Genomic DNA, 15,359 nt, shown 5'->3' with positions numbered 1-15,359 from the left:
AAACGCATCAGTCTCTTAACCTATAAGTCTTCAATACACCAAAATCACTAAGGGACACTAGATGCACTTACAGCACCTTCCAATCCTTCGAAGGGCTCTTGGGAGGCCAAAGGTACTCGGTCAAATTTCATCGGTACAAGAAGTGTATTGTCAAACCTTAAATAATCAACTGCCAAACAAAAAAGATAAACTAATTATTATGTAATGTTCGATTCCACCCTAAATGGTCATTAGAGCTTAAACTTCTACTAAATATTTTTTTCTTTTTTTGATGATAGCTATTTAGTTTATTAGTTGTGTAGTACATGGGTAGCTTAATATATAGTTTGGCTAAATACATGATGTAGTTTTTATTTCAAGCAATAAATTATTCATTATATATAATGAGAGTACAAGGTAGATATAACTTTTTTGGTTGTTGTAACAAAAAAAGTCCGATTAGCACTACACTAGGCTGCTTGATACGAGTTTTCGAATGGAACTAGCACGCGATGCTGCCATGATGACACCACCGGTCCACCACTCGGACCTTGCTGGCCTTCCTTGCCATGGTCTCTCTCGCCAGTTCAAGATATAGGGAGGATAGATCAATATTCTCGGGAGACCAGAGTGGTAGGGATGTGGTCGACGGACCAACAATTGGACCACCCGCATTGTATGCTGCTGGCTTGCAGGCTATGGTTCGGAAAGATCGGGCTAAGATGATGGATGGAACATATATGTCAAGAAGAAAGATGGGTGAGTCTTAAGAAAGATGGGAAAGTTGAGGCCTTTGAAACATTGGGTGGCGATGCTTTGAGACAATGTTATTAACTGATTATGATTTGTGCTACTGCTCAAGATGTTCACACTGCTACATCGAACTTCCATTGTTGCCTTCATGGGCGTTTTAGCGGTCATATATTGTTAGTTTGCGTTCTTTTGCTACTGAATTGCTAGATGTTGGCTCTTTTGAACTTGTTAGGCTAGTGGTTAGGTGCCATCAGGTTTTTGCACCATAGTGCATGCGTTGACGCCGTCAATGGACGGTGGGTTTCTTGTTAGTGCTTTAAACCCATTTCTTCCCGTTCTCATTTCCTCGATACCTTTGTATGCTGGGCAGATGTATATCCTTTATGAGGACTAATGGAAATGGTTGGGATTAGGCTGTTTACAAAAAAAAAGGAATGCTTACACTTTTCGATGAACATAATGCTTTAGAGCTAGGTGTTCTTGCAGCAAAGTACATGCACCGATCTCATCAGACAGGATTTTGTTTTTGATTCGTCAAGTATTTATTTCACGCTTAGGAACAGAGGAATTGTATCACTAATCATTACGTAGTCTAATATGAATATATGATAAAAGAATATCAATTATTTAATCTGCTGCACATATATGCATGGCTTGTTCATCAACAATGTGCAATCAACAAGACATACATGCACACTCGGATGCAAATTCCGCACTTTCCGTCACACACACGCACACTCGGTCCTCACGTGCGACGACGCCGTCGGCGGGGCAGGGCATGCCACTTCCATGTCGTCCCCGAACAGCTCCTCCCATGTGCATTGGAAGCTGCCGTCATCCTCCTCCACCGTCTCGACGCCTTGGTGGACGTCGCCATGTTTGCCGGCCAAGGACTCCTCCAATGCACAGTCGCTGCCATGCTCGGCCGCCTTCGTATTTCCCTGGAGCGTCAGTCCTAATTCTGGAAGCATGTCAGTGAAAAACCCGCTTGGATCCACGCTGCCGTCGTCCACTACTCCAGGGGGCAACGTCTCGTCTTGGTCGGACATGAACGAACGCTCGAACTCCCGAAGCGTCCCGCCGGCGGCATCTTGTTCTTGGATGGTCATTTCTTGGAGGCGTGGGGTTTTGGGACGTGGAGCCTCCGGATGTTGGACCTCGGCGGCCGCCTTCCTCTTCTTCTTGGAACCGGGGGCGTTGATTACCGACGCGTAGGTAATCTCCCTCTTGTGGGTTGAGACGTAGATCTTGCATAGGACCATTCCGGCCGCACCGTCTTGTTCGTCCTCGTGGTCGAGGCCGTACTCCTTCATGCACCACCCAACCCTGGTTCTGGCTGCTCCAGGCCTCTTGATCCCAAAGGAAAGATGGTCGATGAGGCCGACCCGTTTACCTTGAGTGTCTAGCACGGGATGGCTCTTCTCGGAGTGCCAGTTGTAACCCTCGTCGTCGTCGACGACGCGCTGTCGCCTCCCGCTGCGGCCACCTTTGGTCTTGTGACGACGGACCGGTGAGAAGAAGTACCACACGCCTCCTTTCCCGTCGTCCTTGTCGGATCCAGGCGCGTGGGCACGGTTGTCGATGAGGTCCCCGGGTGGCGCGGAGTAGACGTCGTCTTCGTGGATGAAGCTGCTGAAGCGGCCGCGGTCTGCTCCGGCGATCCTCGGGCGGAGGAACTGGTTGATGAGCTCGTGATCCTGGGGACTGATGAAGGCGGAGCCGACGGGAAAGAGCTCGTCATGGCCGGCCATATTGAATCGCCTTCGCTTGATCAGAGCTAGCTAGGGGACGTACTTCTCGTCGCCTTGATCAGAAGGAACTAGCTATGGAAGGTCCGTAGGTGTGCAACCCTAGCTAGGTAGGTATATATGGATGGATCGCGACACAGGGCTATGTACGTGCCTTCCTTGATCAATACACTACTAGAGTGCTTCGGACTCAGGAGCATCTTCAGTTCGTATCAAGGTTTTGGATTCCGAATGGACGAATTTTCTCGTGGGGGGGCGAGATTCTCGGTTACCACGGTTACCGAGAAATACCGAATATATTTCGGACGAAATTTATTTTTGAATTTTGAATTCAAATTTTTTTATATTAGAGGTAGATAGAACTTAAACTGATATTGCACAACGAAATGGTTGTATCTCAGTGGAACATCTACCCGCTCTAGGTAAATAGGTCAGGAGTTCGAGTCTTGCCCGCTACTTCTTTTTTCACGTAATTTTTTTGAAAAATAGACAAAAAAATGTTGTGTAGAGTAGGGGAATCGAACCTGCGTCGTCTGGGTGAAGTAACTACATGGTTACAATCAAGCAGCTAAGTTTTGTAATACTACAAAGATGCTCCCTTATTTCAGACTACGTTGTACGTAAAAATTCAAAAAAATCGGAATTTTTTGCTCGGGATCGATCTTTCTCGTGGGGCAGCGAGAAACTCGGTATCCGCCCGGTAACCGTTTTTCTCGGGCGGTACCCAAAACCGTGGTTCGTATACGGATTGCTAGCGTACGCATCTAGTGTATATACGGTCCGTAAGGTGTATTGTATATACGGTACTTCTCTCCCTGTATCGTAAGCGTAGAACGACTGCGCGTTGAGGGAGCGAGCAAGCTGGGATTCAGCTCGTTTGGATCCATGCACTGCACGATCTCTCTGTCAAGCGGGCGCAAACGATCGATCTAATCCAATGGTTCTCTCTCTGTCAAACGCACGGCTTCGCCACGCAAACATCGATCTAATCATCCTCAATTAATTGTGCTTCCCGTCTTCAGTTCGTATCCTAATTGCTAGCGCAGTTCATGTTGCTAAGGGATTGGGTTTGCAATTGCATGCGACGTCCATGTTCAACTCGAGCCCTGCTCCGGTGCTCCCCCTAACCTAATTTCCGAGGGGAATTTCTGTCCCCGCGAGTTTGGTTTTTTCCTGGCCCGCCGTAGCCCAGATCCAAGCCTTGTCTAGCCATGTACAACCCAGACCGTATACGTACAATACCCTGGTCCGAAAAAAAAACATCACACGACCCCATGACCACGTAGGACCTGCCGGATTCAATCATTCACGCAGCTCCATCAATCTCGCGAGCATTCACGCAGCTCCATAATTCACGCGGTAGATCTCCAGCGGCGCGCGGCTATCTCGTCGCCGGTGATCTCGTGGACAGCGGGTGCGGCAACGTCGTGAATCTCCAGCGCTCACAGGTACCGCATCCCACATCCCCCCGCACCCCTTTAGTCTCGCTCGCGGCAACATCGAACGAACTACCGCCATCAGAGGTAGTGGTTAACCTAGCGGGGCGGGTAACCTACCTACCCAGCGGCGCATGCGATTGTGGATCTTGTTCCGGTAGTGCTGCTCCTCGTGATCTGGGTTTCTTCAGTGTAGGGTTCACGTAGCGTCGGTTGCCGCCGGCTGTGTCCACCAGGACTATCATTATTTGATGTGGCGGCTAACCTAGGTATCCGGCGACAGAGGTAATCATAGAGCTAGCTAGGTTTTGTAGTGCTGCTCCTCGCGATTGAAAGTGATCACGACGGGTGTCGTGGCCATCTTCCTGACTTGGTTTGGCAGATCTGAACGGCCTCGGTTGGGGTTGTTTACATAACATCTGTGATCGTGTGCTATGTGTTGATATTTCATCATTGATAATGTTTTCACATGTGTTCATACATATTATTTGTTGTAGGAAATGGCGGACGAGGAGTTAACTAATATGATGGTAGACATGGAGTTTGGAGAACTGATGAAAGACTGGATAGAAGATTGGTAAGATGATGAAAATTCAGATCTTGGAGATCAGTCAGAGAATGGGAACGAATGGGAAGATTTTAATGTGAGTGGCATTATCATGTTATAATTTTTTGGTGCCATCCGACAACATTATATTTTTGTGTTGAAAATTAGTAGATGGATGAGCATGATGATGGTCAGGAAAACAACTCGGAGCTCTCAAATGAAGATTACATTAGTCAGGTATGTAAGTGAAATTTTTTATTGGCATTCAAATTGAATTCATTCTGGAATATTATATGATAAGTAATTATGTATTTGTGTTGTATTTTTCAGTTCATTTCCGAATGTCATAATGCGTACGACTATTACGGTGAATCCGACGCGGAGACATGCCTTAACGACGAATCATTAGATGCACCTGATTCTGGGGATTCGCAGTCGTCGGTCATCATGAGTGAGGTATTTGTGTAATCAATGTTTTATGAAAGTAATGTTCAAGCATAGAAAACTGTTTTCATGGCTATGTTTTGATTGTGTAGGTGACAGAAGATGGTGGGGCAAAAAATGTCCAAGATACTGCCAGTGCAGATGATAAGAGGGATATGTTCATGCAGATAATGGACATGACTTTTATGACTCATGATGTTGTGTATGATTTCTACAACAGCTATGCTAGAGTTAATGGTTTCAGCATTAGAAAGAATAAGGTCAGGTATAGCAAAACCGAGTCACATCATATGCGTTATAGGCGGTTGTTTGTTCCAGACAAGGGAAACGTGACAGCAAGTTGCTAACCGAGGAAGGACACAGCCGTATGCTCAGAGCCGAGACACATTGCTTTTGCGAAGCACACCTGGCCGTCAAGCTTGACCAAAAGCGTGGGGTTTGTATGTTGCAAATTTTGAGGACAAGCATAGCCATATGTTGGCAGGACCGGACGAGGTAGCTTTTCTTTGGTCCCACAGAAAAATCAAAGAGTTCCAGAAGCATGAGATAATGTCCATGGGAGCTGCAGGGATTAGAATTCATGACATGATGGATTCCCTCATCAACAAACATGTATGGTATGGCGGTGTTGGTTTTACCAGACGTGAAATATACTACCTTTGCGTCAGGGAGAAGAGGAAGCTGCTTTCAAAAGGTGATGCTGCCACAGCCATAGGCATCATGCCCAGTAGGAAACAGAGGGATCCTAGCTTCTTTTTCGAGTACATGCTAGATAAGGAAGGACACTTGAATAGGATGTTCTGGTGTGACTCCCAGTCTCGTCATGACTATGAGGACTTCGGCGACGTGCTTGTATTTGACAGCACGTACAAGATGAACCGCTATGGTATGCCATTCATACCTTTTGTTGGTCTTAACAATCATCAAAAGACCACTGTTTTTGGTTGTGCCATAGTTTCGGACGAGACCGAACAGACATACGTGTGGCTGCTGCAGACTTTTTTGAGGTCCATGTGTCAAAAGATGCCGAAGAGTGTAATCACAGACGCCGACGCTGCGATGATCAAGGCAATTCGTGAAGTCTTGCCAGACGTGTGGCACCGTATATGTACGTGGCATATAGAAAAAAATATGAAGATTCACCTCAGTCACAAGTCCTTGAAGGAGTTCCGAACTCTTCAATACTACAACACGTCCACAGCCACGTTTGAGGAGAGATGGCACGCGTTTACCAAAAGATGGCAGTCGGAAAAAACTGTAACATGGTTGAGACTGATGTATAAGAAGAGGAGACTGTGGGCCGCGGCTTATCTGATACAGGGGTTTTGGCTTGGCATGAAAAGCAACCAGCGGAGTGAAAGCCTGAACTCATGCCTTCACCTCCACCTAGACGGTGAAATGACCCTGGAGGATATGATTTTGCATTATGAGAACGCTGTTGTACGTATCCGTGAAAACAAGGCGCGAGATGACTGCACGGCCTCACAGAGTTTACCGGTGCCAGTTACTAGCTCGAGGAAACTTGAGATAGCTGCTTCTCACGTCTTCACTCCAGCAAACTTCTATATGTTGCAAGATGATCTTAGAAAATTTGACGGCATGGAGATTGTAGAAATTAATCTGGGAGACGGATCACAGCAGTACATCGTGGCCTAGAAGAATAACCGGAATAGTCATTTTTGGGTGGAGTATACACCAGTAAATTCCGCAGAACCTATACGGTGCAGCTGCAGAAGAATGATTCGAAAGGGTCTACCTTGCAAGCACATATTCCACGTACTGAAGTACTTGAACATATCTGAAATACCAAAGTGTTTAGTTCTTGTACGGTTCACGAAACAAGCAAGGTTGGGACTGCCCGCGAGGCGCACAAGCGATCTGTTGGGATTTGGTTGGACTGGGGCACAGAAAAGAATGAAATATATCCAGGCCAGTGTGTTAGCGTCAGAAGCTATGCATGCGGCATGCAAACACCCAGCTTTGTGGGATCAGTTACATGATAGTTTGAAGGCTGTGATAGCTAAGAGTCATGAGTATGATCTGCTACAGGAAAATTTGAGCAAGGATACAAATGACTTCAGTAAGTGTGCAGTTGAATATGTAGACGATGGTGAAGGTAACATGGTCGTAGTTAAAGATCCTATGAAATTGTCAAGCAAAGGTGCAACAAAGGTAGATGAGAACTGCCCTGTCTCGAAAAATGGTAGACCACTCTCTTTTGATGAGTTGAAAACCTGGTGCGGCGCTTGCAAATTGCTAGGACACACTAAACGTAGCAAGAAATGCAAACTAAATCAGAAGTAAGTGTTTGTATGCATTGTAGATTATTGAAAAATTTATCATTCATTAAATGATCTTGTCTTTTATGATGTGCAGAAAAGTGGAGAAGGAAGAAGAGTAGAACACTTGCTTCAATTTTGTATGGATGAATCGAGTGAACGGGACAGTATATCCTTTTCACATTATGGCATCAAATTTAGTTCGACGTTTAACATCGTGTTTGGTTCCTAAATATTGTAGCAACTCGATCGGCACTTTGTTTAGTGGGAGTGTCAACCTTTTACATCTCTAAATAAACAACAAAATCCGACCTAAATAAATTAGTTATACATGGTAGAAAGAATATTGTACATTTCCCCTCCCCACGTCCTAACTGCAATTAAATAAGTAACTTACCACTCCCCACCACACATTCACCCACCTACCTCGTGCGCCGGTTCAAACTCCCCTCTTATCCCCACCTAGAGTAGATCGAGAAAACTCTCGCCGGCGACCGCTGCAGCCGCCTCCATGGAGAAAAGCCTCTGTTGGCAGAGAGCGATGATGGAGCTCGCCGGTGATGACGAGGGGTGGCGCGCACAGTTGACGGAGGTGTGCGGCTGGTTCCCCAGCATGGAGATGTTGGTCAACCACGCGTGTGGCCTCGTCAAAGTCCTCACCGACGCCGAGAACAAGCGCGCCTTCCCCTACGGCCGCGGTATCCCGCCGGCTCTCCTCCTCGTCTGGGCGATGCGAGAGGCCACGCTGAGTGACTCCCCTGTTCAGCGCGCAAGGTGGTGGATGTACCGCTCCACCACCATGACGTTGCGGCCAGATCCAGCACGCGTCGCGTCGAGGGCGGAGCGCGTCGACGTCGAGCTCGCTCTCCCTGCGCCCGTCAGCCCAGACTACCAGGTCCGCCACGTGCCGAAGCCAGTCCTGCAATTGGGGTCTGACGTCGTGGAGGACGACGTGGATGAGGTACTGCTCATCCCTGATGACCATGAGGAGGGCGAGGAGGACGCCGTGCAGATGGTAGCGCCGGTCGCCATCGAGGGTGGCAAGACAATGCCCATCACGTCGAGCTCCTTCCCCTCCACCCTAACATAGTGAAGGTGGAAGAAGAGGAGGTGGCTCAGGATCAGGTGGCTCAGGATCCGGTGGCGCAGCTGTCGAACAGGACGACTGTCAAGAAGAAGGCTTCTCCGTGTGTGGTGCGCTGCTACATCTCGAGCTTGCGTTGGATTTCCCCGAAGACGAGAGGATGATGCAGCACAGTAGCGTAAGTATTTCCTTCAGTTTTTGAGAACCAAGGTATCAATCCAGTAGGAGACCACGCGCAAGTCCCTCGTACCTGCACAAAACGATAGCTACTCGCAACCAATGCTTAGGGGTTGTCAATCCCTTCACGGTCACTTACAAGGGTGAGATCTGATAGAGATAATATTTTTGGTATTTTTGGTATAAAGATGCAAAGTAAAAAGTAAAAGCAAAGCAAGTAAATAAAGTGTTGGAGATTGATATGATGAGAATAGACCCGTGGGGCATAGGTTTCACTAGTGGCTTCTCTCAAGAGCATAAGTATTCTACGGTGGTTGAACAAATTACTGTTGAGCAATTGAGAAAATTGAGCATAGTTATGAGGTTATCCAGGCAATGATCATGTATATAGGCATCACGTCCGTGACAAGTAGACCGAAACGATTCTGCATCTACTACTATTACTCCACTCGTCGACCGCTATCCAGCATGCATCTAAAGTATTAAGTTCAAAACAGAGTAACGCCTTAAGCAAGATGACATGATGTAGAGGAATAAATTCATGCAATATGATAAATACCCCATCTTGTTATCCTCGATGGCAACAATACAATACGTGCCTTGCAACCCTTTCTGTCACTGGGTAAGGTCACCGCAAGATTGAACCCAAAGCTAAGCACTTCTCCCATTGCAAGAACTACCAATCTAGTTGGCCAAACCAAACGGATAATTCGAAGAGACTTGCAAAGATAACTCAATCATACATAAAAGAATTCAGAGAAGAATCAAATATTTTCCATAGATAAGCTGGATCATAAACCCACAATTCATCGGTGTCAACAAACACACCGCAAAAAGAAGATTACATCGAATAGATCTCCACGAGAGAGGGGGAGAACATTGTATTGAGATCCAAAAAGAGAGAAGAAGCCATCTAGCTACTAACTATGGACCCGAAGGTCTGAAGTAAACTACTCACACTTCATCGGAGGGGCTATGGTGATGATGTAGAAGCCCTTCGTGGTGGATGCCCTCTCCGGCGGAGCTCCGGAACAGGCCCCAAGATGGGATCTCGCAGATACAGAAGGTTGCGACGGTGGAATTAGGTTTTTGGCTCTGTCCCCGATCTATTGGGGGTACATAGGTATATATAGGAGGAAGGAGTACGTCGGTGGAGCGTCAGGGGGCCCACAAGGTAGGGGGGCGCACCCAGGGGGGAGGGCGCGCCCCCCACCCTCGTGACCGCCTCTGGTACTGCTTGGAGTAGGGTCCAAGTCTCCTGGATCACGTTCGGTGAGAAGATCACGTTTTCGAAGGTTTCATTCCGTTTGGACTCTGTTTGATATTCCGTTTCTTCAAAACACTGAAATAGGCAAAAAACAACAATTTTGGGCTGGGCCTCCGGTTAATAGATTAGTCCCAAAAAATAATATAAAAGTGGAAAATAAAGCCCATTATAGTCCAAAACAATAGATAAAGTAGCATGGAGCAATCAAAAATTATAGATACGTTGGAGACGTATCAGGCATCCCCAAGCTTAATTCCTGCTCGTCCTCGAGTAGGTAAATGACAAAAAGAGAATTTTTGATGCGGAGTGATACTTTGGCATAATTTCAAAGTAAATCTTCTTAATTGTGACATGAATATTCAGATCCGAAAGATTCAAGACAAAAGTTCATATTGACATAAAAATAATAATACTTCAAGCACACTAATCAAAATAATTATGTCATCTCAAAATAACATGGCCAAAGAAAGTTCATCCCTACAAAATCATATAGTTAGGCTATGCTTCATTTTCGTCACACAAAGATGTTCCCAACTTCTATACCCCCGATGACAAGCCAAGCAATTGTTTCATACTTAAATAATCTCAAACTTTTTCAACCTTCACGCAATACATGAGCGTGAGCCATGGATATAGCACTATGGGTGGAACAGAATATGATGATGGGGATTGTGTGGAGAAGACAAAAAAAGGAGAAAGTCTCACATTGACGAGGATAATCAACGGGCTATGGAGATGTCCATCAATTGATGTCAACATGAGGAGTAGGGATTGCCATGCAACAGATGCACTAGAGCTATGAATGCTCAACAAAATAAAACTAGTGGGTGTGCATCCAACTTGCTTGCTCATGAATACCTAGGGCATTTGAGGAAGCCCATCGTAGAAATATACAAGCCAAGTTCTATAATGAAAAATTCCCACTAGTATGAAAAAGACAACTTATGAGACTCACTATATGAAAAACATGGTGCTACTTTGAAGCACAATATATGAGACTGACTACATGAAGAACGAGGTGCCACTTTGAAGCACAAAATATGAGACTCACTACATGAAGAACATGGTGCTACTTTGAAGCACAAGTGTGGAAAAAGAGATAGTAGCATTGCCCTTTTCTTTTCTTTTCTTTTTTTGGGCCTTTTTTTGGCCTTCCTCTTCTTTTTTTTGGGCAATGCTCTAATAATGATGATCATCACACTTCTATTGATTACAACATGAGGATGACAACTCGAAACTAGAACAAGGTATGACTCTATATGAATGCCACCGGCGGTGTACCGGGATGGTGCAATGAATCAAGAGTGACATGTATGAAAAATAATGCATGGTGGCTTTGCCACAAATACGATGTCAACTACATGATCATGCAATGGCAATATGACAAAAGTAATGTATGTCATAATAATGATGAACGGAACGGTGGAAAGTTGCATGGCAATATATCTCGGAATGGCTATGGAAATGCCATAATAGGTAGGTGTAGTGGCTGTTTTGACGAAGATATAGGGAGGTTTATGTGTGACAGAGCCTATCATATCACGGAGTTTGGATGCACCGGCGAAGTTTGCGCCAACTCTGAATGTGAGAAAGGGCAATGCACGGTACCGAAGAGGCTAGCAATGGCGGAAAGGTAAAAGTGCGTATAATCCACGGACTCAACATTAGTCAAAAGAACTCATATACTTATTGCAAAAATTTAGAAGTCATCAAAAATCAAGTACTACGCGCATGCTCCTAGGGGGATAGATTGGTAGGAAAAGACCATCGCACGTCCCCGACCGCCACTCATAAGGATGCACAAGCCAAGTACACTTCATGTTTCAAATTTGTTACACAACTTTAACCATACGTGCATGCTATGGGACTTACAAACTTCAACACAAGTATTTCTCAAATTCACAACTACTCAACTAGCATGACTTTGATATTATTACCTCCATATCTCAAAACAATTATCAATCATCAAACTTATCTTAGTATTCAACGCACTCAAAAGAAAGTTTCACATATCTTGAACACCAAGTATATTAACATTAAGCAAAATACCATGCTATTAACGAATCTCAAAATAATCTAAGTGAAGCATGAGAGATCAAGTTTATTTAAAACAAATCCACCACCGTGCTCTAAAAGATCTAAGTGAAGTACTAGAGCAAAAAATTATCACGCTCAAAAAGATATAAGTGAAGCACTATGAGCAACTATCAAGCTCAAAAGATATAAGTGAAGCACATAGAGTATTCTATCAAATTCCAAATCATGTATGGCTCTCTCAAAAGGTGTGTACAGCAAGGATGATTGTGGTAAAAAAACAAGCAAAGACTCAAATAATACAAGATGCTCCAAGCAAAACACATATTATGTTGGTGAATAAAAATATAGCTCCAAGTAAATTACCGATGGAAGTGAACGAAAGAGGCGATGCCTTCCGGGAACATCCCCAAGCTTTGACTTTTTGGTGTCCTTGGATTATCTTGGGGGTGCCATGGGCATCCCCAAGCTTAGTCTCTTTCCACTCCTTGTTCCATAATCCATCAAAAGAATTCACCCAAAACTTGAAAACTTCACAACACAAAACTCAATAGAAATCTCGTGAGCTCCGTTAGAGAAAGAAAACAAAAGACTACTTTAAGGTACTATAATGAACTCATTATTTATTTATATTGGTGTTAAACCTACTGTATTCCAACTTCCTTATGGTTTATAAACTAATTTATTAGCCATAGATGCATTGAAATAAGCAAACAACACACGAAAAACAGAATCTGTCAAAAACAGAACAGTCTGTAGCAATCTGTAACTAACGCAAACTTCTGGAACTCTAAAAATTCCAACCAAAATAGGACGTACTGGAAAGTTTCTGTTTTTCAGCAGAATCAAATCAACTATCATCATAGCTTATCCTATAGGTTCTACTTGGCACAAACACTAATGAAAACATAAAACCACATCTAAACAGAAAGTAGAAACAAAATTTAGCACTAAACAGGAATAAAAAAACAAAGAAAAATAAATAAAATTGTGTTGCCTCCCAACAAGCGCTATCGTTTAACGCCCCTAGCTAGGCATAAAAGCGAAAATAGATCTAGGTATTACTATCTTTAATTTTCAATTTTTGAGCGGAGTCATGCTCGAATCCGGGTGGTTCTTGCCACTTCCCTTCATACTCGGAAATTTTTAGATATAAAGAATCCAACCGCTTATTACAAAGAGTAATCAACATATTCATGCGGTGAAGATTTCCACTAACACTTTTAAGAGGCTCAAGAGACTTTTGTAAAAAAAATTGTTACTTCGCAAATCTTCTCAAACACTTGGGTTTCTTCCTGGGTAGGATGAGATCCTCCCTTTTGGGGTAGTGTTCCCACTATTCCCTCTATAATTTCATGCGCAATACTGGGATCAATTTCAATAAAATTTCCCTTGGCAATGCAATCCAAGAGTTGTCTATGCGTCATATTTAACCCAACATAAAAATTGCAAAGAAGAATTCTAAAGTTCACCTCTAGGGTGCACTTACGATAAGATTCCATCATCCTGTACCAAGCATCTTTTAAATTTTCTCCTTGCCGTTGCTTGAAGTGAAGAACTTCAAACTCGGGAGACATAGGAGCGGATACGGAATTCGACATAGCGACAAGAAAGCAAACTAACACACGAGCAAACAAAAGGCGAAGGGAAAAAGAGGAGGAGATTGGGAAAGAGAGGGCGAATAAAACAGCAAAGGTGAAGTGGGGGAGAGGAAAACAAGAGGCAAATGACAAATAATATAATGCGAGAGATAGGGATTGCGATGGGTAGTTGGTATGTTGACTTTTGCGTAAGCCTCCACGGCAACGGCGCCAGAAATTCTTCTTGCTACGTCTCGAGCTTGCGTTGGATTTCCCCGAAGAGGAGAGGATGATGCAGCATAGTAGCGTAAGTACTTCCCTCAGTTTTTGAGAACCAAGGTATCAATCCAGTAGGAGACCACGCGCAAGTCCCTCGTACCTGCACAAAACGATACCTACTCGCAACCAACGCTTAGGGGTTGTCAATCCCTTCACGGTCACTTACGAGGGTGAGATCTGATAGAGATAATATTTTTGGTATTTTTGTTATAAAGATGCAAAGTAAAAAGTAAAAGCAAAGCAAGTAAATAAAGTGATGGAGATTGATATGATGAGAATAGACCCGGGGGCCATAGGTTTCACTAGTGGCTTCTCTCAAGAGCATAAGTATTCTACAGTGGGTGAACAAATTACTGTTGAGAAATTGACAGAATTGAGCATAGTTATGAGGTTATCCAGGCAATGATCATGTATATAGGCATCACGTCTGTGACAAGTAGACCGAAACAATTCTGCATCTACTACTATTACTCTACTCATCGACCGCTATCCAGCATGCATCTAAAGTATTAAGTTAAAAACAGAGTAATGCCTTAAGCAAGATGACATGATGTAGAGGAATAAATTCATGCAATATGATAAATACCCGATCTTGTTATCCTCGATGGCAACAATACAATACGTGCCTTGCAACCCTTTCTGTCACTGGGTAAGGTCACCGCAAGATTGAACCCAAAGCTAAGCACTTCCTCCATTGCAAGAACTACCAATCTAGTTGGCCAAACCAAACGGATAATTCGAAGAGACTTGCAAAGATAACTCAATCATACATAAAAGAATTCAGAGAAGAATCAAATATTTTCCATAGATAAGCTGGATCATAAACCCACAATTCATCGGTCTCAACAAACAAACCGCAAAAAGAAGATTACATCGAATAGATCTCCACGAGAGAGGGGGAGAACATTGTATTGAGATCCAAAAAGAGAGAAGAAGCCATCTAGCTACTAACTATGGACCGGAAGGTCTGAAGTAAACTACTCACACTTCATCGGAGGGGCTATGGTGATGATGTAGAAGCCCCCCGTGGTGGATGCCCTCTCTGGCGGAGCTCCGGAACAGGCCCCAAGATGGGATCTTGCGGATACAGAAGGTTGCGGCGGTGGAATTAGGTTTTTGGCTCTGTCCCCGATCTGGTTGGGGTACGTAGGTATATATAGGAGGAAGGAGTACGTCGGTGGAGCGTCAGGGGACCCACGAGTTACGGGGGCGCCCAGGGGGGAGGGCGTGCCCCCCACCCTCATGACCGATCCTATGTTGCAACAAGACAATGAACTGGGCTGCTACACAAATCAGTAGTGTTGCTATGTGATGTGCCCATGTGCATCACTTACCAAATATAGAACATGCCAAAAGTGATGTGTCTGCCAAATGTAGAACATGCCAAAAGTGCATTATCTACCAATCATGATGGCCCCATGTTATTTCTGCTGCAATGTCTGTTACACTTTTCCCATAAACTGAATAGCAAATAATTCATCAGCATTTCATCATGTCAATTAGAATGATGTCAATAACTTTATGAACAATCTACTTGGTAACTATGACAACAATCATAATGGCAAGCAGGCCAAGATACAGAAGACCTCCAAATCCTAAAATCATATCCCTATAGAGTAATATTTCCTTGTGCATCTTAACCATTGCCCTCTTTTCTTTCTCATTCCTTTTAATTTTAGCTTCATATTCTGTAATCTTAGTCTCCGGTTTCTTGTTCTTCATGGCAAGATACTTAATGACTGACTTTGCTTT

At 44.2% G+C, this 15,359-nt stretch overlaps 1 pseudogene; it reads right to left on the bottom strand.

The window, feature by feature from the left end:
* Positions 1–1,454: 1,454 nt before the first annotated feature.
* LOC119285878 lies at positions 1,455–2,473 on the bottom strand (annotated as a pseudogene).
* Between the last annotated feature and the right edge of the window lie 12,886 nt (positions 2,474–15,359).

The sequence above is a fragment of the Triticum dicoccoides genome, chromosome 4A (assembly GCF_002162155.2).
Source record: "Triticum dicoccoides isolate Atlit2015 ecotype Zavitan chromosome 4A, WEW_v2.0, whole genome shotgun sequence".
NCBI classification, from domain to species: Eukaryota; Viridiplantae; Streptophyta; class Magnoliopsida; order Poales; family Poaceae; genus Triticum; species Triticum dicoccoides.
The sequence above is the reverse complement of the archived record's forward strand: the minus strand, read 5'-3'. Positions and strand labels throughout refer to the sequence as shown.